This window comes from Phascolarctos cinereus, unplaced genomic scaffold (genome assembly GCF_003287225.1).
Source record: "Phascolarctos cinereus isolate Bilbo 61053 unplaced genomic scaffold, phaCin_HiC Scaffold_4;HRSCAF=312, whole genome shotgun sequence".
NCBI classification, from domain to species: Eukaryota; Metazoa; Chordata; class Mammalia; order Diprotodontia; family Phascolarctidae; genus Phascolarctos; species Phascolarctos cinereus.
The window spans coordinates 41,461,193-41,484,898 of NW_027555847.1; the positions used below are offsets into that span (position 1 = coordinate 41,461,193).

Consider the following 23,706-nt stretch of genomic DNA (forward strand, 5'->3'; position numbering starts at 1 on the left):
AAAAAAAATTAATGAAAAGGCATTTTTAAGAGCTGGTTGCTCTCAAAGAGATTTCATATGGGGAAAGATAATACACATACCAGAATCATAGGCAAGATGGGACATTTGCTCCAAATAGTTATAGAAATAGTGACTCTCTTCATAGAAGAGTAGATTGATATATCCCATTCGAGAATACTGGAAGAGTTGAATTGTTCATTCTTCTAGCAGTGGAGGGGGTCATGGCAAAGTGAAGTTGTGGAGAAAATGACCAGAGAGTAGGTAGTAAAATGATTCATGGTTGATGCATAGTTGGAAGATTCACATGAGAGAGTCATTGACCAGTATTGTCAGGAGAGGGAAGGGAGGTGGAGGGAAGTAGCTGAAGGTATAAGTTCTGGATAAGAAAAAAGTTAAAACCCTTTTTATGGATGGCCAGGTAGTTGGGGAGGATACTGAAGAGAAGGGCAGTGAGTAGGTAGTAGTTATAGGATCATATATTCAGAGCTGGAAAGGACCTATCCTTTAATGAATATCTTCAATTAGCTTGATGCAGTCAGTAGATAAAATAAACCATAGAATGTATGCATACTGTGAATCCAGTGGGTAAAGGGCCTACTAAATTCTGTTTGGTACATTGTGTGGGTGATCCACAAACATTTCTGTTTATTACAATAGAAATAATGGTAGTGTCAGTAGTAAGCCTTAATGGGATTGAAATGAAGCCTCCAGAGAAAAGAAGCAGGAGAAGAGACTTTGTTTAGTGTCAGTTGGTCAATTGGAAAGCCGTGGGGACTATTCTTCCTGGGGTGAAATTCTGCTTTTCAGTATATTCGTGTGAGGCTCCCTCGGGAGGCAGAGGGATCTGTTTATACTTCTTGGCAACAGTTTTTGAACTGAAGCCAAACTGAGAGATTGTCAAGGAGTAAACAGCAAGAAAGTAGGTTGCCTGCATATATTAGTCACTCTGTTTCTTTGGGGCCAAAGCAGATATTGTAGCTTCCACAAAGATCCTTAAGTGGCAATCTCTCTGAAAATACTGAGTTATACAGGGCTAGATTATTATGGATATAAGGGAGCAATTGAAAAAGACCAGTAGCCTAAACTCTTTGAACACTTTGCAATTTTGGGCTTCCTTTTGCCCCCCAAAGAAAAAAGCATATGTTTTCAACATTGCATTTGGAAAGGGTGAAAAATCAGAAAACAGATTTCTGGGCAGACTTTCTTTTAAAGTTGGTAGTGATCAAATTTTAGAAAACCATCTTGCCCATTTAAGACAAAATTACCATGGTTATAGTAGTAAGAGAGTCAGCTTGTGTTCAGTAAACAGAGGGCTAGACCCAGCATCAGGAAGAGATGGTTTCAAGTCAAGTCTCTGACACACTGGCAGTGTGACCATGGTGAAGTCACTTAATCTTTTCTTTTCCCAGACAGCCACCCCAGGCCAAAAGCAACAAATGACTTACTTATCTGTCCTGAATCAGAGACTACATACTACTTGTTTCTCCCAACAATGAAATCAAAAAGTCTAGACCAAAAATAATTTTTAGAAAATGATTAGATCTAAAATTAGAGCTACATTAGGTCATGAGGTTTTTTAAACAAAACTATTTTAATAAAATCAATTTTCATTTAATTACATGCATTTTATTTTGTACATTTAAAATACTATTCTGAAAAAGGAATCACAAGTTTAACCAGATTGCCAAAATGATCCAGGAAATACATAAAAATGAGGCATGAAATACATACAAAAAGGTTAAGAATTGTTTTAGAATAGAAAGGAACTATATGCCAGAACTCTATGCCAGGCACTGTGCTAAGCATTTAGCAAATATTATCTCATTTGATCCTCACAACAATCTTTGGAGCTAGGTGCTATTTTTATCATCATTTTATAGTGGAAGAAACTGAGACAGGCAGTTTAAGTGATTTGCCGGAGACAGGCAGCTAGTTAAGTGAAAGGGTTTCCTGACTTCAGCCTCAGCACTCTATCCAGCTACCTCCAGCCTATAGGGGTGCTAATGCCAGAAAGAAATATTTACAAATTATTTTCTGTTGTGTAGGCTAGGTAAAACAATTGTAAAGACAACAACAAAAATATATTTGGAAACTTTTAATGAGAAACTGAATTGATCTTTGGTTGTGTTTATTTATTTATTTATTTGATTTTTGCTACCTCTGTCAAAGTTCACAAAGCAGTTTCTTTTGACATGAAAATCCAGGACAGGGTCACTTCTGCAGTATCAGAGGCAAATTGACACACTACTGTTAGGTAGCGTTTTGTTCACACGGAAATGGACATAGTAGTATTGTAAAAAGTCTGTCACCTGATTTCTTTGGAAAGAAAGAAAAGGCATGGGGAAGTGATTTTTTATTCAAGGAAAAAGAGCAAAAAATGGTAATGTTTGAGGAATCTCTCCTAAGATTGCATTTATTTCTAAATTTACAACTTTTTAATCTCTCTCTAGGTGCAGTAAACTGCAAACAATGATCCAGGCTTAAGCCTTCAGAGAAATGTCATACTGAAAATAAAAGAAGTTAAATTTACTGGTAAGAATAGCTTCTTTAATTAAATACTCAATGTATTTTTGAATAAACTTAATTATTGTTGCAATATGTTGAAGATGGGAATAACTTGAGGGCTATGAGAACATGAAATAAAGCAGATGTCATGAAGCTGAATGCGTGCTATAAGATGAGGGCAAAATTTGTGCAGGAAAATTATAGAATATCTTCATCTTTTAAAACATAAAATTATGGGCTCTATTATTGCAAAGCAAAATATTTACTTAAAAGTGTTTTTGTTTTGTTTTCTTATTTTTATTTTTGGAAGGAGGAGCATAAACTGATACTGATAACAAGGGATGTTGGGAACTGTAGTTTTTGCTGCCAGAAAGATGAGAGGTCACAAGGAAAAACCTGAGAATTTTAGAGATTCCCGGAGAGGATTTGTGCTAGCTGTGTGAGACTGAAATTAAAAGGAAGTGCTACCACAAAGTTAATCTAATCCTTAGCATGAGCCTTTTCTGGGTCACTAATCCATTTAAGGAATCATTGCCTGTAAAGAATTTGTTGTGTGCCAGAGAGTACATGTACCTACCCTGCCACTACTAGGAACTGGTGAATTTATCACTCCTCCACTTCTTTACCCTGCCTAACATCTTTTGCTAACCTTCTGAAGGACCATGCTCTTTGAACCTTGTTTATTTGCTGATTGTAGTTTTATAATGGGCTTTTTCTCTAGATCAGCTCAACTGATTTGAATTTCATTCTGAGAAGTTAAGTAGTGAATTGGGGCCTGGAGGTGCATGGACAAGGACAAAAAGGAATCCTTGAGACCAGTTGTGGTAGATTTAACAATGACCCCCCTTCTGCTGAAACAAAGAGGGGCTTCATTAGATAATGGGACATTTCGGTCTATTTGAATGGTAGAATGTAGCAATAGGAAAATTCTGATACAGAAAGTGAGCCATGTCCCTTGATCCCCTAATATCACATCTTAGATTTTTTTTTTTGAAAGCTGCCATGCAATGCAACTCACATATATAAAGCAATCTTAGAGTTTACAGTTAGAAAGGAGAACAAGTATGGTTCTAGGTTTACTGTTATAATCTAAATCACTATATTAGTAACTTGTCATTTCCTGTTTCTTTGAACATGATCAGTTTCAATCCTTGTGATATTATTTGGAGGTCTCCAGGTTTGAGACCTCCTGCTCCTCTTCTGAAATTTGAATTTATAACTATATTTATTTATTACCAGTAATTTTTTTTTTAATCAGAGGGGAAGTGGAATATCACAACAGTATCTTCCCACTTCAAAAAAAAGGGGGAAAAAAAGAAAAGTGATGAAAAGGTTATTAAAGATTTTTTAATGCACAGAGGGAATAAAAGGAAGTTCAGAGGAAAATACAGCAGGATAGCTTTGAAAATACATATTTAAAAGTTACAAGTTGATGACATCACTTCCCGGCCACCTAAATACAAAATAGCAACAAGGGGCTCCAGGTATGCCTTGAAAGAGTTAGCTTGGTTGGAGAATTGCAAAGGCAGTAAAGCTTTGCTCAGCAACTCAAGGGGTCCTGAATGCAGAGGCTTAATTTATTCCTCTCTCTTGCTATACTTCTAAGTAAATCTTCTTTTGTTAACTCTTCAATGAGCTAGGGATGTCTCCTTTCATTCCATAATTAATCATGAATGACCAGGGGACTTAACCTGCATCTCACCCAGCTCAGAAAGCCAGGTTTTCCTGATTCTGACTCCCTTCTTTCTGCTATGCCACAATATCTCTTAAGGGGATAGTATAATGTTGTACTAATAATAGAAATTCATGGCATCTTGACTATTTATATGGCAATATGGATTAATATTTGGCATTCCCAAAGTGGTTTGTCTTGTTCAATTTTCTTGAAAAAAAATATACTTTCTTTTGTTCCAGGTGAGGCTGAATCAAATTACTTTGTCATTCTAAAAATAACAATTTTCATTGTAGTACATGGGAACTTATCTGTGAAACTCTCAAGCAGTAGGAATCCTGTTTTGTTAAACATTCACAAATCACATTGTATATACCCCTTAAATTTCACTTCAACACTTGGAATTTAATTTGTCTGATGTGTGGCTTCAGTTGAACATAAACAATGGCACTGCAACATATGTTGCTACAATGAAAATCCTTATTTATTTTGGAGCATGATAAATAACTCCTACATCTTTGATTACATTTAAATACAAGAAACCTTGTTTTCATTTTTCTTCCAAGACCTAACTATATTTCAACATTTTAGTGCTTATTTCTGTATATTACATGTTAATTATTTATCACTTTGTGGAAATATATCAAAAGCAGTATGTTTACATATATGTATTCATGTATGTATATATACATATATATGTGTAGATAGATCAGATAGATGAATAGATATATGTTATGTCATTATTTCACCTAAGGCATTCACCATACTTCTAAGAAGAAAAGACACTGCAAAGAGAAAAATAAATAAATAAATTTGTGACAGTGATGGGAAAGCACAATGAACAACTCCATAACACTTACTGCATATCTTCAGGGGATAGGTGCATTGATGGGTTGCATCATGGTGTAGGACTTCATTTATTGATTATAGCAGGCTTCCAATAATACAGGGAAGGCTACATATACTGTAAATCTTGGTGATACATGGACTGCATGGCCAGCTAAGTGTACTACTTGCATCTAATTTAGTCCAAACTGCTTTGGTGTTCCAGAAGAACACAGCTGGATTCCTTAGATTAATGGACACCTTAGCTAACTGGTAAAGCTTGGTCAAGATAATGGATATTTTTCAAATAAATCTTACCAAGTACAGAGGATTGATGACTAGTGTCAGAGAAGGCACCCTATTCTTGAGGATAATTAACTTCTAAACCATTTAGAGAAATAACAGATAGACACTAATAAAAGAATATTATATAAAATGAAAATCTCACCGTAAGAAATAAGAGATGCAAACCATTAAAACTAAGGTGTACAGGAAGACTATCCTTTCTATTCAATAATTAAGTCTAGGCTTTCGATATCTCTAGTGGTGGAACATTCACAATGTGTTACAAGATTTCATCAGATGCTAGGATACTGCATATTAATATTTCATGCTATACATATTTCATAATGATAATTCTGTTTAGCCCTTTTCTCTACCTATAATTTCTGTATATTTCTAGCTCTATGCCCCTGTTCCACAATTAATAATTCTTTTTCATATTTGATGTTTACACTTTTTAAATATTTATGACCTGTTATCATTCTCCTTTATTGTTGTTTACCCAGGCTAGGCATATTGAGAACTCTTGCATTTCCTCACCAGCCAATCACTCTATTTCCTTTATCATATTTTTGCCTGTTCTTTGGATTGTTGCCAGTTTGCATTCACAATTCAGACAGCAAGGTGCCAAAATAAGGATGTGTCAGTTGCATGAAGAAGACCTTGTCTGAAATCACATTTAGAGATAATTTTGAGCTCAAAGGTAGTAAAACTCAGGTTGGCTTACATAAAGAAGCAAAGCTAAACCAATATATTGTATACAATACATAAATATGCAGTTGTGATTTGGAATTACTTCTGAGAAGTGTCAAGGTTGAGAAACATAAGAAAAAAATAGTATCTCTTTGTGGAATGTGGAAATGTTCCTTTTTTAAAATTGAATAGTATGACTAAACTTCTATATATTTTCAGTTACACCATTATTGATGTCTGGCATAGCTGGTGCTTAATAAATGTTTACTGAATTGAATTATTTAATTGCATTGATGGTCAAGTTAAGTCAACAACCTATTATTATCATGCACTTTGTTAAGTGCTGAGTATGCAAAGAAGGGCAAAAAAGTAATCCCTGCACTTCAAAGGCTCACATCTGCATGTTGGGGAGACATCATTCAAACAGCTATGCAAACAAATGATATAGAGTGGGTAAATTGGTGGTAATCTCAATGCTAGAAAAGGCACTAATATTAAAGTGGGTCATAAAAGTCTTTTTATAGAAGTCAGGATTTTAGCTGAGACTTGAAGTAAGCAAGGGAATCCAGGAGGTAGAGAAAAGGAAGAACATTCCAAGCATATGAGTCAACCAATTAAAAGCCATGGAATCTGGAAATGAAGTGTCTTGTGGAAGGAAAATCAAGGAGGCTGGTGTCTCTGGATTGTAGAGAATCTGGAGTTGAGTAAAATTAAAGACAACTGGAAAAATAAGACTAGATCAGGTTATGAGCAGGACTTGAATGCCAAATAGAGGATTTTACATATTTTTCCCCCTGGACCTAATAGGGTGTCACTTGAATTTGTTGAATAGGGGTATGGCATAGTCACACATCTTCTTTAGGAAGATCACTTTAGAAGGTGAATGGAAGATGAATTAGAGTGGGGAGAGATTTGAAGTAGGATTATTATAAGGTTATTATAATAGTATAGACCTGAGGTGATAATGGCCTGCTGTAGTGGTTGATGGCAGTGTCAGAGAAAAGAAGGGGGTGTTTATGAAAGAATACAAACGTAGAAATGCTAAAATTTCACAACTGATTTGATATAGGAGGTAAGAGACAGGAAGGATGAGGACAACCCTGAGTGACAGGGATGGTTGGTTGCGTCTTTGACAGTAATAGAGAAGTTTGGAAGAAGGGATGATTGTAATATAGCTATGTTTCTCATTCCTGTCTACAATAGCTTTTTGATCTCTAACTTCATTTTTTTTAACTATTCTTACATAGAGGAAAAAATAACATTTTCTCAAAATAGGTTGAGGAGCTTGTGATGGTGGTAAATATCAGATAACTTATTTTTTGCATTAAGCTAGACCTTTAAGGCACAAATACAGCATAAGTGAGGAAGTCCATGACAACATGCCATATGGATCTTAAGAAATAAATCCAACAGAAGGAACAAAGGTATAATCCAGAGTATAATGATACCAAGAAATCCATGTCATGGAAAATACTATAAAACATCAAATCAAATTTCCCATTCCACAGAAACTGATTTTTTGGGGGATAGGTAGGTTATTGAAATGTCAAACTATCTTTGGCAAGAAAGCCCCAAAAGAAGAATAGGACACTTCTGAAATGACTGAACAACAAACAGGTTACTGGAATATAGTAGGAGTAAAGTAATCCATGTCTAGATACCAATATAGAATATGTCTAGAAAAGGTGAAGAGACTTGAAAGCATTCCATTTGAGGAGGAATTGAAGGAACTGAAGATGTTTAGGCAGGAGAAAAGAAGACTCATGACTTCTAGCGACGTGTACTGGAAGAAAGATTAAACTTTTGGTCCACTTAAGAATGAAAATAAAATATGAATAGATATTGATAACTTTCTTTAATCTCTGAGGCAGCAGTGAATGTAGATCATAGGTTGTTTCATCTTTTAGTTATTCTAGCTGATTTTTTTCCTACCTATCTCTTACTTCATATGAGGAAAGGAGTAAAATCTGGGCAGAAATTCATCACACATGCATTCACATCTTTAGAAATAAAGCAAACCAGTGAAGCACGATATTCGTAGTACAGATCTGCAAAAACAGAACCACCATATGACTTTCAGTCTGGTAAGTGATGAAACATTATATTACAAAGTAAATCAGTGCCTCAGATCAAAGTCTAATAGAGCCAATCATAATGATACTGCAGTGGAAACTTTATATATGAACATCAAAGATCAGTTCCTTTACACACTTTACCAGCAATGAAGAGGCAGAGGAAAAGAAACACATCAAAGCTAATTTAGAAGTCTGGACATTACAATTATTTATGTCCACATACTAGAAAGAGGAAGAAAATAAAGTTAAGATAAGCTAATAATATTGTTGTAATTGTGTCACTTTTCAGTCATGTACAACTCTTTGAGGTTTTGTTGGCAAAGATACTGGAGTGGTTTTCCATTTCCTTCTCTAGCTCATTTCCCAGATGAGGAAACTGAGTTAATTGACTTGTCCAGAGTCACACAGCTAGTAAATGTCTGAGGCCAGATTTGAACTCAGGAAGATGCACCTTCCTGACTCCAGGCCAGGTACTCTAATCACTGTGTAACCTAGCTGCCTAGAGTTAATGTATGTATTTATGTATGTATGTATGTATGTATGTATGTATGTATGTAGGTATGCATCTATCCATCTATCTATCTAATATTAGATATATCATATATGTGTGTACACATATACATATGTAAATATACCTGTATAGTATATTTAACTTGGACATTTGATAGAGACTAGTTCATAGCATCTATATAGTATATATAGAGTGTTAGACTTAGAGCCAAAACAATCTGGGTTCCAATCCTGCCTCTGATTCTTGTATCTAGGCATGCCACTTAACCTTTTTTAGCTCTAGTTTTCTCATGTGTAAAATGAGGGGATTGTACTAGATGTCTTCCAAGGTCCTTTCCTCACCTAAATCTGATATTGTAATAAGGAAAGTACTTCATATGGAAACACTATAAAGTGCTCACTGGGGTGGGTAGAAACCCCTTCCTCCCTTCCTTCCTCCCTCCCTTCCTTCCTTCCTCCCTCCCTTCCTTCCTTCCTTCCTTCCTTCCTTCCTTCCTTCCTCCTTCCTTCCTTCCTTCCTTCCTTCCTCTTCCCTTTCCCCCTTTTTCCTCCTCCTCCTCTTCTTCTTTTTCTTCTTCCTCTTCTTCTCTCTCTCCTTATTGAGATTCCATTTATGACAGTTGAAGGATTTTGATTTCATATTTAGAAAATAATTACCTACCTAGACTACTTTGAACTTATGGAGTATGCATCCTTGTCCACTGATTCAATTCTACATTTAACATCATAAACACCCTGACTTTAGTTGTCTGTTGCGCCATATATTCACAAACATATATACAGCATGTGTATCCAAGCACCCTCTCTCTTCTGAGCATGTAGATGTTTTGTTGCCCCCTCTACCCCACAGACAATCCTACCAAAAGTTGTCTTTGCTTAAGGAAAATGTGGTATTTCTTTTTACCAATCTCTGCCAGTTGATCAGAATCTCACTTTAATAGCACAATCTTTTTTAGTGTTTTTTTTTCCAGAACTGACTTAAGATGCTTTATTTCCTTCCCCCCCTCAGGTATATCAATATCAATATCAATAACAATATCAATATTGATATACTTTACATCATTACATATATACATTTACATATATATGTATACATACACATGTACGTGTGTGTGTATATCTATATATCTATATATCTATATATCTATATCTATATCTATATCTGTATCTATATCTATATCTATATCTATCTATCTATCTATATATATATATACACTTTACATTACAGTAGAAGATTTAAAATTAAGGGATACTTATCCTGGCTTCCATTTAAATACATACAAACATAAATATATCGAGAGAGAAAGAGACAGAGAGAGAGAGAGAGAGAGAGACAGAGAGAACTGGATTTCAATACAATTGATTTTCTATAATAATAGTTAACTTTATATAGTGCTTACCATGTGTCAGACACACTGTGATCAAGGCTTTACTAATCTTATTTCACTTGATCCACACAAAACCCCCAGTAAATAGGTGCTTTTAATAACTCCATTTTACAGATATAAGAAACTGAAGCAAAGACACTTTAAATGACATACCCTGCATCACACAGCTGATAAATGTTTGAGGCCATATAGGAACTCAGGTCTTCTTGACTCCATGCCTGGTGCTCTATAAATGATGGCTCTTAGGTGTCCCTATTAATCCTATATATTTTAAAATATACTTAAAAAATTACATATTTTAATAGTAACACTTTCCCTCTATTATTTTCAACGAAACCTGTCTATATATTGTTTGTACTTTTTTTTTCATGTTTTCTTCCTCATTAGATTATGAGTCCCTTGAAAGTAAAGACAGTCTTTTGCCTTTCTTTGTATCTGAGATGCTGACCACAGTGCCAGACAGATAGAAGAAATATATTGACTGACTGACTGCATTTAAAAACATCATTTTGAGAAGTGATCCATAGGCCTTATCAGACTTCCAAAACATTCCATTTCTGTGTCTCTCTCTGTCCCTGTCTCTCTGTCTCTGTCTCTGTCTCTCTCTGTCTCTCTCTGTCTCTCTCTCTCTCTCTCTCTCTCTCTCACTCACACACACACACACACACACACACACACACTTACATTGTGATAACTAGAAATTAGATCCCCTAAATTTGTCCCAGATTAACTGTGTGTGTGACTCTGCATCAGTCACTGTGAGGAAACCATGGTTGGGGCCACAGACCATGAATTTAAATACCATCTTTGCCATTTATTACATCTGTGACCTCAGATGATTCAGCCAACCTCCCTGACCCTCAATTTCCTCATCAGTAGCCTGAAAGGGACTGGACTAGAGTATTTTTAAAGACCTCTTTGATCTCTTACATTCTACATTTCTACGATTCTCTGAGAAATATAAAATTGAGCCTCTTAGTATATGGCTCTCTTGCTTCACCACCAGAATAGTGATGCCAATATAAGATGCTCAATCATCCATCCATTGTGTATTTCCCTCTTAGTTCTATCCTTCTTCAAATATAGGGGTCAAGTTATAAAAGTACCCAGAATCTAAGAATCTGAAAATACTAAGTATAAATCACATGGAAAGAGAAGAGCTGAAATGAATAGAGAAGCATCATGAAAAAGCAGGAATTAGATTTTGGCCAATGTAATAAGAAAAGATGTCTTATTTTTCTTTATTTTTTTTTATTTTTCCCTCTTGTATTCTCCTCCTGCCCTCCTATCAACAAAATACCCAGTTTCTGAGCCTGAGTCATACCAGGTACTGATTGATAAAAGATATGTAAATGTGTACTATCCATTGAATCACTTAGCTGCCCTTAGATATCTTTTAACCTTATTATTTTTTGGAGGTAATCTGGGTTATGTGACTTGCTCAGGGTCACACAGCTTGTAAATGCCTGGGGCTGAATTTGAACTCAGGTCCTCCTGACTCCTGAGCCAGTGCTCTATCTGCTGTGCCGCTTAGATGCCCATATTAATATTAAGATGTAAGGAAAGGGAGAATAAAATGACTGTTTCCAAGGGATGGTCACAGCTCAGAATAAGGGTTCAATCTACAAGCAACCATTTATTAAATGGTTACTGTGTGTTTATTGTTCTGTTAGGCTCTGGGATTACATCTCTCAAGGCACATACATTCAGTCAGAGGAGACACGTTTACAAATAAGAATATACAGAAGAAATACACAATTGATATTAGAGAGTTGGAGAGAGGGAGCATGAGCAGTTTGGAGAATCAGGAAAGTCTTCATATAGAAGGTGGTGCTTTAGACGGATCTGGAAGACAGTGAGGGTTTACAAGAGCTAGGGGTGAGGGCAGACTCCATTCCTGACATGGAGGATAGTCAGTGCCAAGTCACAGTGCTGGACAAGGGAATGCCATGAGGAAGGATCCAAGGGAAGGACAATTTGTCTGGACCATAGAGTGCAGGAAGGGCTGTGATTTATAATGAGGCTAGAAAGATAAGTGGCAGCCAATTTGTAAAGTGCTTTAAAAGCATTTAGGTTCCTCTAGTCTAAACGAATTTCCAGTTAGTGGAGTATGGCATGACCATATTTCTGAGCATGAGAACTTTCAGAACTTCCCCCACCCCTAAGGTGGGAGGAAAGTCTGAGCCTCCCAACCCCCTTCCCACTCACATGCACAATTAGCAAGTAAAACAGATTTACTATTTATTAGTAGCATATGACATTATAGCATCCATCCCACATTCCTTAATTAACAAAAAGCTCAGCAGCTTCTAATCATGTAGAGAACTCAGCAGAATACAAAAAACTGCCCTGAATGTAGTCTTGGAAAGTTCGTAAAGAACTATACAGCCATTATCTCCTCTGAACCTCTTAATAGCCCTGTGAAATGGGTGTAGCAGTTATTAGAGAATTGTTTGCAATTCTTAAAGTGATGTATGAAAATGAATCATTATCATTATTATTATCCCTTTATTCACATTTGGAAACTGAGGATTAGAGAAGATGAGTGACATGCTCATAGTTACACAGCTAATCAAGTTTTGAATCCAGATCCCCTGACCTCAAAAACAAGTAGATGACCTTTCCTATATGACACAACCTCTCATCAGGTTGGGGAGTGGGATGTGGGGAGGGAAAGCATTTTTTGGTGTATTGAGTGACTATTTCAACTGAAATGGGGAAAAATGTGTGAATGCTGAATCTAAATGTGTTGCATCTCCTGTAAAAGTTAACTCTTGCAATGAAGGAAGGTAAATTCTTTCTTTCAAATATACCTGTGTAGCCTATTTAAAAACAGGTCCCATCAATATAATGTAGTTGCAATGGAAATTGTTTTAAATGGACCATTATGAGTGGTGCCCATGGTGTAAATGTTACACACCATAAGTTGCCCATGAGCTTGTAAATGGTCTATGCTTCTCTCTGGAGCTTAGAAAGGAGTATTTCCATTAATGCTTTCTAGGACTGTCATGGTGCTGGACCCTGTTCCTAGACAGCTTTCTTCACCTGAGCCCTGATCCTGCTTGAATGTGGGATGAATAGAGGTGGACTTAACAAAGTGTTAACATAGTCATTAGGCCATTGACTCATTAAGTCTTTAAACTAACATACATAGAGAACTGGAGCTATTGCAGTCTACCAGTAGCTTCAGAATTCAAGGATGAACCGAGAGGTGATAAGGAATTTGGCAAACCCCCTGTATATTTTACAACTTTGAAGAAGTCCATGGGCCCTCCATACTGCCGGTCATTGGTGCATTTGGTGGATGTGGGGAAGGGGATGCAAGCATAGCAAATGAAATAGACATTACAGACCTTACCCTAAAAGGAATAAGAGGAATCAGATGTCAAGAAATGAATGTTATTCCTTTGGAGACAAAGAATATTGCAAAGGAATGATCAGAATCAAAAATGAATAATCAGTAAGATGGATATACATAATGAAGGTTTTCTAGATGAAGTGAGATGTCAACTAAATTTTAAAGTATGGTTTAGAAGGTGGGGGAAGGCATTTAGGAAAGACAACATTGCACAAGTGAAATTTTAAAAAAGGGGGCAATATTTGATTTCTTTTGTTTAAGGAAAATGAAGGGATATTTCCTTTCTAATTTTACCAGAAAATAAGAAAAAATACACACACACATATACATACATATATATATATATATATATACACACACACACACACACATACATGTATATATGTGTATGTGTGCATGTGTGTGTATACATACATACATATATATGTGTGTGTGTATATATATATATATAGATATATAGATATATAGATATATATATATAGATAGATAGATAGATATCTATCTATCTATATATATATATATATATAGATATAGATATATTTTGACTTTTTATAAGAAGTTACCAGGAATCTGTGTTTTATCTATTCAGGTATTCAGGTCAGGATTAATATATAAAGTTTTAATATATGGAACGAAAAGGAATTGGTTTCTTGGCTGATGAAAACCCAGCAGTCCAATATTTTTGCAGAGCATCTGCCAGGACTGTCATTTCAGTAGGATGTTGGCTGGCAGTGTAAATAATTTTAGATGCTGATAGACAGTAGAGATTCAAGCCTCTATTTTGTTCTCTGCTAATCTTAGGAGAAATTGCAGAAATATTTTTTTCCCCTCCTCCTTCATTCAGCATGCCTTGTTTGGGGCCATGTAAAGCACCCTATCTCTCATCAAGCACATCCCTCCTCCTCCGAGTTCTGCCTTTCTTGACTTAGTACCCTCAATCTTTGCTTTGCCTGTGTTTCTTAGAGCTCCTACAGAGGGGCACCTTCACAGTTTACCTCACTATTTGCTTGTTACCTCATGTTGCCCTAGGCAACTGCAGGCTTTTCACTGTCAGGCTTTTTCTTATGCTGAAACATCTCTGTCATGCCATGGCTTCTGTGGTCCATGTTCTCTTTGTTTTCCAAGGAAATTATTAGTATAAAATTAGATCAACTCACATATGTTATTGTACTAATGGGATAAGGCTAATGACCCCTCTTCCCTGCTACCTGCACAACATATAAATGGCATCAAGGGAATTCTGCAGAAAATATCCTCCTCTTTTCTTTAAAGACATTCACTGCCTGAATCCAGTCACATTTCTAAACAGTTTAAACTAAATATTCGTTACTTCCCCCTCCAATATCACATATGTTCTACAACCCAGGCAAACTATCATATTTGCTGTTTCTTCTATAAGACATTCTATCTTCTACCTCCATACTTTTCCTTAGTCTCTTCCTTGTGCCTGAAATGGTCTTTTCTACCTCTTGAACCCCCAGAATCCTCTAACGGCTCAGGTTAAATGTCACCTCCTCAAGGGCATCCATGTTGTCCCCAGTCCTTAATCTAGTACTCCCCTACCCCACAGTTACATGGTGTTTTTATACAATGATCAATAACATTTACATATCACTTTCATTTTTTCCAAGTTCTTTACAAATATTGTCTCATTCAATCCTCATAGCGACTCTGAGAGATAAGTGCTATTATCATCCTTGTTTGACAGATAAAGAAAATGTGGCAGGCCAGAGGACAAATTTGAAATCAACTATTCTGAACTCCAGGTCTAGTGTTCCATCCACTGCGCTACCCAGTTGTCTGTGTTTTATATGTTATTTGTTTCTATATTTATTAATCTGTGTGGAAAGAAAGCTATCCTCAAAAATCAAGGAAGCAACTGAGGAAACAATTATGCTCAAAACCAGGAAGAAGTGAGTTCAGGTTTTGCCTCCAACACACACTGACTAGGAGATCCTGGACAAGTCACCTCACCTCAGAGCTCTAGATATCTCTCTATGACCATAAGTTGCAGAATACGTACTGCCCTGAATTGGCAGAGGGAATTTCCTTATGTGGGAGTTCCTAGACTAAGTAAATCACAAGAGCAGACCCTTTCTCTTTGTTTACCTGTTGAATTCCCCCTGTAGAAAATAAACTCCCTGAGGTGGCTGTGTGGAGTAGTGGATAGAGCATCGGCCCTGGAGTCAGGAGGACCTGAGTTGGAATCCTGCCTCACACATATAACACTTACTAGCTGTGTGACTCTGAGCAAATTACTTAACCTCAATTACCTTACCAAAATAAATAAATAAAAATAAACTCCCTGTAGGCAGGAGTCCTTTGTTGCTTTTATTTTTGTCTTCAGTAGCTAGAAAAATATCTGTTTTTTTTCCCCCAGCTTGGTCAGTGGGGGTTAAGTGACTTTCCCAGGGCCACACAGCTAGTAAGTGTTATGTGTCTGAGGATGGATCTGAACTCAGGTCCTTCTGACTCCTGAGCCACCTTGCTGCCCCCAAGCTAGAAAAATATCTGGCACATAGCAGGTGCACAATCAATGTTCGTTAAACTGAATTAGTATGTTTAACTCATAGGAGTATCTTTTTGTTAGTAAATAGCATTCTATTTTTTCCAATTGCCTGTAATGACAATAATTAATATTCTTTTTTTAAATTGAGTTCCACATTTTTTCCCTCCCTCTCTTTCCTCCCCCTTCCCTAAGACAGTAAACAATTTGACATAGGTTATATATGTGCAATCATGTAAAGCATATTACCATATTAGTTATATTGTGAAAGAAGAAACAGACCAAAAAAACCCACAAAAAATAAAGTGAAAATAGTATTCTTTGATCTGATGTCTCCATCAGTTCTTTCTCTAGATACAGATAGCATTTTCCATCACTTTATAAAATTCAAAATGCTACATTAATGAAAGCTATGTTTCTGATTATTATCAACTACAGATAGAATTCAAAAGTTTGCTGAATCTTTTACCCAAACATACAGAGTTGAGTTTTCACTGGAAAAGAATCAAGCTAAAAGCACAGGCTAAAGAATTCATGTTTTATTTCTTGGCCAACATTCTAGCTGCCTTGAGGTGAGATTTCAGCAAGTTCATTTAGCATACTGAAAATGTGAATGCAGAGACTCCCAGGAAAGCTGTGAAGTGTAATTTGAATAATAATGATTTCCACTACTCTTAACTCATTACAGCAGTAATAATGCACCACCCTTAGATGACAGATGAGATCACCATGGATCACAGGCCTAAAAGATAATTCTTAGCTGATTTTGTTCAGTGCCATCAAAACCATTCAGGGTGAAGCCATTCCATTTCTGCCAGTTCTGTTAGTAAGAGTAGACCAGACCAGGCACTTAAAAAAGATTGCGTATCTAAATTCTGTGCATGAATGTTATAATGCAAATGGAAAGACAATAAAACTTATTTTTTATATGCAGAGTATAAATCCAAAAAAAGTATTTTCTCAAGAAAATATACTGCTCTGCAATTGTTTTGACTGTAGTATACTCTGATTCTGAGTCTTAAGCAAGGATTTTCCTTTCTTTTATTACTTTCCTTTATTGTTTTTGAAGGGTGTGGGAAATAACAATCTTAAGTGCTTTCTTTTTTGATTTACTGCATCTAATTTAACTACTCAAGGGCTTGGGAAACATTAGAATTTGAACTTGGAAGACTTTATCTCTGAATTAATTTTCATTAGTTGGATTAGAATGAGTTTTTGAGTAGTAACGTATATAATTGTAAGATCATAGGAAGTATGCCCCTGCTATTGAAATATTTGACTGTAAATGCAATTGTGACCAACCACCAGGATAGTTATTAATGATATCAAATTTGTTTCAAGTTAACAAAGACTAAGGTATCACCAGAATGTTTTTCAGTGTATGAGAAATTGTCCCATCTTCTTAAATGTAAAAGCTCTGCTATCTAGAAAAGTATTGGACAATATGTCTCTAAATTCTTTGTGAAAGTAGGGGATTGTGAGTGTCCAAGATTGCACATGTAGCCTTATTCAGTCAATATATTGATTCATGTTGCTGACTGTTTATTCCACCTTTTTCTCTTTTTGTTCCTTGCTTTGAAGGATTCCTTTCTGGTTAGGTAAAAGGTGAAGGTTGTATTCAAAAATGAATGTGACCCCAAAACAATGTATAAAATATTAAAACATAAACTTTATAGAAGAAAGATATTCTTATAGTAGGAAACAATGTATAGTAGGAATCTATTTTCAGGATGTGGATTTTATCACACAGACAAAGAAAAAAACATACTTGTATGGTCTGAAGTCTTGTGAATTCTCTAACTGTGTCTGTACTGCTTGTCATCCTACTTTTTGATGCTGCTATATACTTTGGTTTAGCAATGTGTAGACTTCAATTGAAGGCAGAAGAACAGAGAGAAGAATGTATGGAGCCAGAACCTTAGATTGTCACATAAATAGGAATAAAGTATATTATGTTAATATATAACTGGCTTGTTTTAGAATCAATAACAATACATTTTCTTCTCATAATAAATAATGACCAGTTACTGGACAATGTCAATGGGATAAAATCATGGCTGAAATTAGCTGGATCTGGCATTTATTCCAGTCCAACCCACCAAAGAGTTATTTAGTGCAAACTATGGAAAAACAATGTGATAGCCACTGGGAATGCAAAAATAAGCATAAGAGATAAGGATAGGGTTTGCACTGTTATTTCATTGGTATAGAGAACTTCCAGGTGGGTATTACCTTTAGCAATACAGATTCTCTGCAATTTATAGTCTTAGAGAATTATTTTAGATATCCAGTGTGGGCATAACTGCTAGAGACTTTCCTGGTCTTGATGTCAGGAAGATCTAGTTAAGCGGTCTATGACTTGTGTTAGTGGCCCAGGGCAAGTTATTTACCCCCAGATTCCTCAGGAAACTGAGTATAATGAAGAAACAAAACAGAAATGGCCCCTTCACTACAAGAGTTTATATTCTACTAGGGGGAGGGGAGATCAGGGTAAGACAAGTAAATCAATTAGAATCCATGAGGTATTTGGAGGAGGGAGAGGACTCTACCAGCCAAGGTGAATCGAGAAAGGTTTCCCCTTAGTCACAGCACATAAAATGAGCCTAGAAGAAAGCTAAGGATGTCTAGGAGGCACTGGTATGGAAGCAGCCTTTTCAAGGCTTGGGAGACAGCCAATATAAAGACATGGAGTGGGGAGATGGAGAACAGAGGACAGTAAGTAAGAGATGACAGTAAGTGGCCATTTTGGAAACTTGGAAAGTTTGCATATTGATGATCCTATTTGTTGACTGTTAAATTTCCCCTTTCTAATAGTGGAGAATATAGAATGGAGATGAAATGGGAAAACGGCTAAATTATATGGATTTTAGGAAGCAATACAGAGTCAAAAGGAAAGAACTGTGCAAAGTTGAGTCTCAATAATTTCTTGGTCGGGGCAGCTAGGTGGAGCAGTGGATAGAGCACCTGCCCTGAAGTCAGGAGTACCTGAGTTCAGATCCAGCCTCAGACCAAACACTTGACACTTACTAACTGTGTGACTCTAGGCAAGTCACTTAACCCCAATTGCTTAAAAAAAAATAATAACAATAATTTCTTGGTCACAGGTTGAGTGGTTGATTGATGAAAGGAGAGTATAAAATATTGGGGGGGAGGATGAATCGATTGTATGAAAACTATCCAGAATCAAGGTTATGGCAAGTTAGAGTCATATTGTGAAATTATATAATGGAAAGAATTTGGGATTTGTAGACGAAGACCTGGGTTTCAGTTCTGTCTCTGTACTTAGCATCTATGAGACTTTGTTCCCTTCATGTCACATCTTTGTGCTACATATTCTTCTCAATTATGAATTAATTGAATTAATAATATCTAAATTACATTAGTGGTATTTAGGTGTTAGAGGATATAATAAGTGGAGAAAGGAAAGAAGGGGAAAAAACTCTATAAAATAAGGAGAAACGTAAAGATCATAGAGTCATAGAATCTGAGGTTTTAGGATTTAGAAGTCATTTAATTTAATCCTCTCATTTTATAAATGAAGAAACTGAAATCTTGAAGAGCAAAGTAAATTGCCCAAGGTCACATAGGTGCAGTAACTTTGCCAAGATTCAAATGCATGTACTCTGACTCCAAATTCAATACTTTTGTTAATCGACCATACTGTGGCAATAGCATGACTATCCATTATTCACACACACACACACACACACACACACACACACACACAAACACACATGTATGTATATGTACAGGTAAACACACATATACACACAAATTGCTTAATTTGTATATATATAACATGAATTTATATATGTACACATACATAAAATCATGGGGAGAAATATATACATGCATATATAAATATAGATATAGACATAGACTTGTGTATGTATTTATGTGTGTGTGTATATACACATATATATATATATAATGTATATGTATATATACACATATATATATATATATATATATAATGTATATGTATTTCTGTAACTAAAAGGGAGGAATACAGGCATATGTATATATGACTTTATTTCCTCCCATTTAGTTGAAAGAACCAGAAAAGTTCAAATATTAAGTTTGAAGAAATAAGTACTAGATTGTATTCATGAAGCACATTTTCTTTCTGAGTTTGGTTTTATCACTCATGACACCCCTCCCCAACTTGTTGGAAGAAAAACAGTGATGATGATAACACATATTTACATAGAATTTTAATATTTAATGTTATTTCCTCACAACAACTGTTTAAATAGTGAGAATACACTTATTTCCAACTCACAGAAAAGAAGACTGATGCTCACAGGGGAGTTTGGTGATTTGCTGATGATCATCTAGCTAATATGTGTTGGAGACAGAATTCAAAACCTAGTCAGCTCTCAATCCATCAATCACTCAGTGACGTAGCAATCATTTGTTAACTGCCTACCACGTACTCAAAACAGTTCCAGGTTCTGGGGATAAAAGAAAAAAAAAGTGAAACACCCTCTGCCCTCAAGGGGCATACATTCTTTCAGGAGAGACAATATATGCATATATAAATACATACTAAATAGAAGATTAGAAAATGAAAGCATTGCTGCTGAAGAATTGAGGGTAGACTTTTTGTAGAAGGTAATAATTGAGCTGAGCCTTGAAGCTTACTAGAAACTGAGAAGTAGAGATGAGGAGGGAATGCGACAGTAAGGGATGAGTGAGCAGTGTCTGAGCAACAGTACAAAGTCCAGTTTGACTGGATTTTAGCATGAATGAAAGGAAGAAATTGGAATACAGCCAGAAAGATAGGGTACAGATAGGTTTGAAGGGTTTTAAATGTCAGAGGAGTACATTTTTACACCTAGAAGCAAATAGAGAGCTACTGAAGTTCATTGAGAAGATAGACATCTTAAAATTTACAGTCTTCAAAATTATTTAGTTCCTAAGGACTTTTATTTATATATCTATTGATACTTAACTCTATTAGAAATTAAAACATGTTGGTATTATTATGAAAGTAGTTTTGACCTTGCAGATCCCATAAAATAGTCTCGTGGACCCTCATGGATACTTGAACTACACCTTGCAAACTCCTAGAATAGAGGAGTTTGCTTCCTATGCTTCAGGAAAATCACTTTGTCAGCTTTCTCCACATTACAGTGTCTAATTATGACTTTTAAAATGTGTCCAAATTCCATTTTTCAGACTTTATGGGGAAATAAAAAATGTTTAAAGTATTAAATTTCTTCAATGATCAGAACAATATTCAGTTACCGTTCCAATGCTGTGGGGATTAGGGGAGTGGCACTCCCCCCAATCTGGAAAATTCATATAAATTATTTTTGTCCCTCCCTTCTTGCCAGAGAAGAAGTCTGAATTATTATAGTATTAAAAGATAAAATACATTGATATAACATGACATTATGCATATATTTTATGCATTTCTGACTTTCTAAGCTTTTTATATGTCATCTGCTAGCCTTTGTGTGTTTTCTGTGGCTTCCGCAAAACTCCCTAAAAATTACCATTCGATTTCTTATGCCAACCCACATTATACTGAAACCTTAGTGGGGGAAGTTGCTATGTGGTAGGAATAGCTTTATTTAGTGTTTATACTGTTTTTCAATCTAATGTCATCTACATTATATGATACTTATAATAATTTTTATAATAAGGAGGTAGTATTACATCTATCTTACTGATGAGGACACCTGGAGACTGATGGAGTCATATAGCTGGCTAATGAGAATATTCTCACTAGTAGTCTAGTGGGTTTTTTCCTTGTACTGCATTGGATGTGATCCAGTTGTGGGGAGGAAGAAGGAAAGGAAAGGGACAAAGTGGTTCTGTCACTTGTGTCCAGATGACCCCTGCTGTGATTTAGTCCTGGTCCAGTGGAGATGTAGTTATGTTGACTTATCTCAGTGAATGAAGCTTTGTACTGCTCTTTTGTGCTTAATGTTCTGTGCCATTCTCATACGATATTTTCTGTTTCATTGATTTCTATATGAACACAAATATTCTGTCTGAAAGATGCTGATTTATAATGATGTACAAAGTAAAGCTTACAGTTTTATTATGAAAAAGGCTTGTTGGAATTAGTCTGAAAATGTGAATTATGAACTTTTTCACTTTCTAAATATTTTAAAACATCTAAATATTTTAAAGCACTATAGAGTGAATGGGAGTAGCTCACCTTATAGACATGAAGACCTAGATTCACAGTTTTCCTCTACTGCTGGCTACCTGGGCCTTCATGAGCAAGTCACTTCATCTTTCTGTTCCCCTAGGCACCTCTATAAGATGATAAATCGCAGAACCTGTGTTGATATGGGCTGAAGAGGGACTTGTTCACTGGGAGTTCCCTACATGAATCAAATCAAAGTTCTGGTTAAACAGCAACAACAACAACAACAACAACAACACAACAACAACACAACAACACAAGACAAACGTTTTATTACTTTCAATTCTATACTATCAGTTATTTCTTCAGCTAGTCAATAAATCTTAAGTGCCAGACACTGCTAAGCACTGGGAGCACAAAGAAGGGGTGGGGAGGTAGTCCCTGCTCTCAAGGCAGAATCTAATGGGGGAGACAACAGGCAAACAACCACAATAGACTGGATAAATTGGAAAGAAGCAACAGAAGGCAGGTCTTAGAATTATCAGCTTCACAGGGACGAAGCTAACTTCAAATCCAAGCTATGATTCTTCCCCAGCTCCTAGCATCGTGCTTTGAACACAAGCAGGAACATTAAAAAATGTTTGTTTAATTCAATTTAAGTACATATATAACTCAAACTAATCTAACAATATGTTAGGCAGTAGAAATCCTTAGGGGATCTGTTAAAAGAATTTTTAAAAGGTGATTTATTTAGGAGATGAATGATCTCTACTTCATATTTATAACGTGTTTGAAAGCAGTGTGTTCTCATAGCTTAGCCAATTGTACCTCTATGCTTTTTGTCCATACAAAGAATTTGTTTGTTACTTTATGTGTAGAAAGAAGGATGAAGGCCCTGGCTATATCCTAATCACCACAACTTCCTAATTAGTGGGATGCTAATGCCCTGCACATTTCTAAATAGAAAGCTGGTTAAAGCCTTTGAGCTCATCCACTTAAATGAATTGTTTCACTTTGGCACCTCCATAGTTTTCCCTACTGGCTTCATAGAGAGTGTTCAGACCACAGAGTCAGAAAACCCTGGTTATCAATCCTGCTTACCACCTTATCTTCTGTATGACTACAGGAAAATCATCTAATCACTCTAAGTCTCAGGTTGTGGACCTATATGGGGTTTGAGCTGATGAACTTTTCTCTTCCAACTGTAAATCCCTAATTCTGTGATTTTCACCCCTATTTTCATTTAGGGAGCATGTTGATATAGTTGGGCCAGGTAGGTGGCACAGTTTATAGATGCAGGTTGGAATCAGGAAAACTGATCTTCATGAGTTCAAATCTTGCCTTATACACTTATTAGCTGTGTAATCCTGGGCAAGTCACTTAACCCACTTGGCCTCAGCTCCTTCTCTGTATAAGGAGCTGGGGAAAGGACTGGCAAACCACTCCGATATCTTTGCCAAGAAAACCCCAACTGGGGTCATAAAGAGTCAGACAAAACTGGAATAGCCAACCAGCCACAACAATTGATATAATTGATGGGTGGCTAACTTAGATGAGACATTATGGAGCACTGGGTTTCTTTGGAACATTGAATCTAATGTTAGAACAGCCAGGTTCAAATTCTAGCAGTACTGCCCAAATCAGTTAGATTGGGGAAAATCATTCACTCGCAGATTCATTTTCTTAATTTGTAAAATGAAAAGGTAGACATTCTCAGCTGTAAATTATAACCCTGTTTATCATCATTATTAAGAGGGTTTTTTTTGACAAAACACTAAAAGACAAAACA

At 36.0% G+C, this 23,706-nt stretch overlaps 1 protein-coding gene across 4 annotated transcripts in view; it reads left to right on the forward strand.

Annotated features, from left to right (window-relative positions):
• CHL1 (cell adhesion molecule L1 like) overlaps positions 1 to 23,706 on the forward strand; it is a 288,040-nt gene that overhangs the window by 54,722 nt on the left and 209,612 nt on the right. For all 4 annotated transcript variants that reach the window (XM_020979269.2, XM_020979271.2, XM_020979272.2 and 1 more), the window contains exon 2: positions 2,451 to 2,532. The gene's annotated coding sequence lies outside the window, so the exon portion shown is untranslated. The remainder of the gene's footprint in view (positions 1 to 2,450; positions 2,533 to 23,706) is intronic.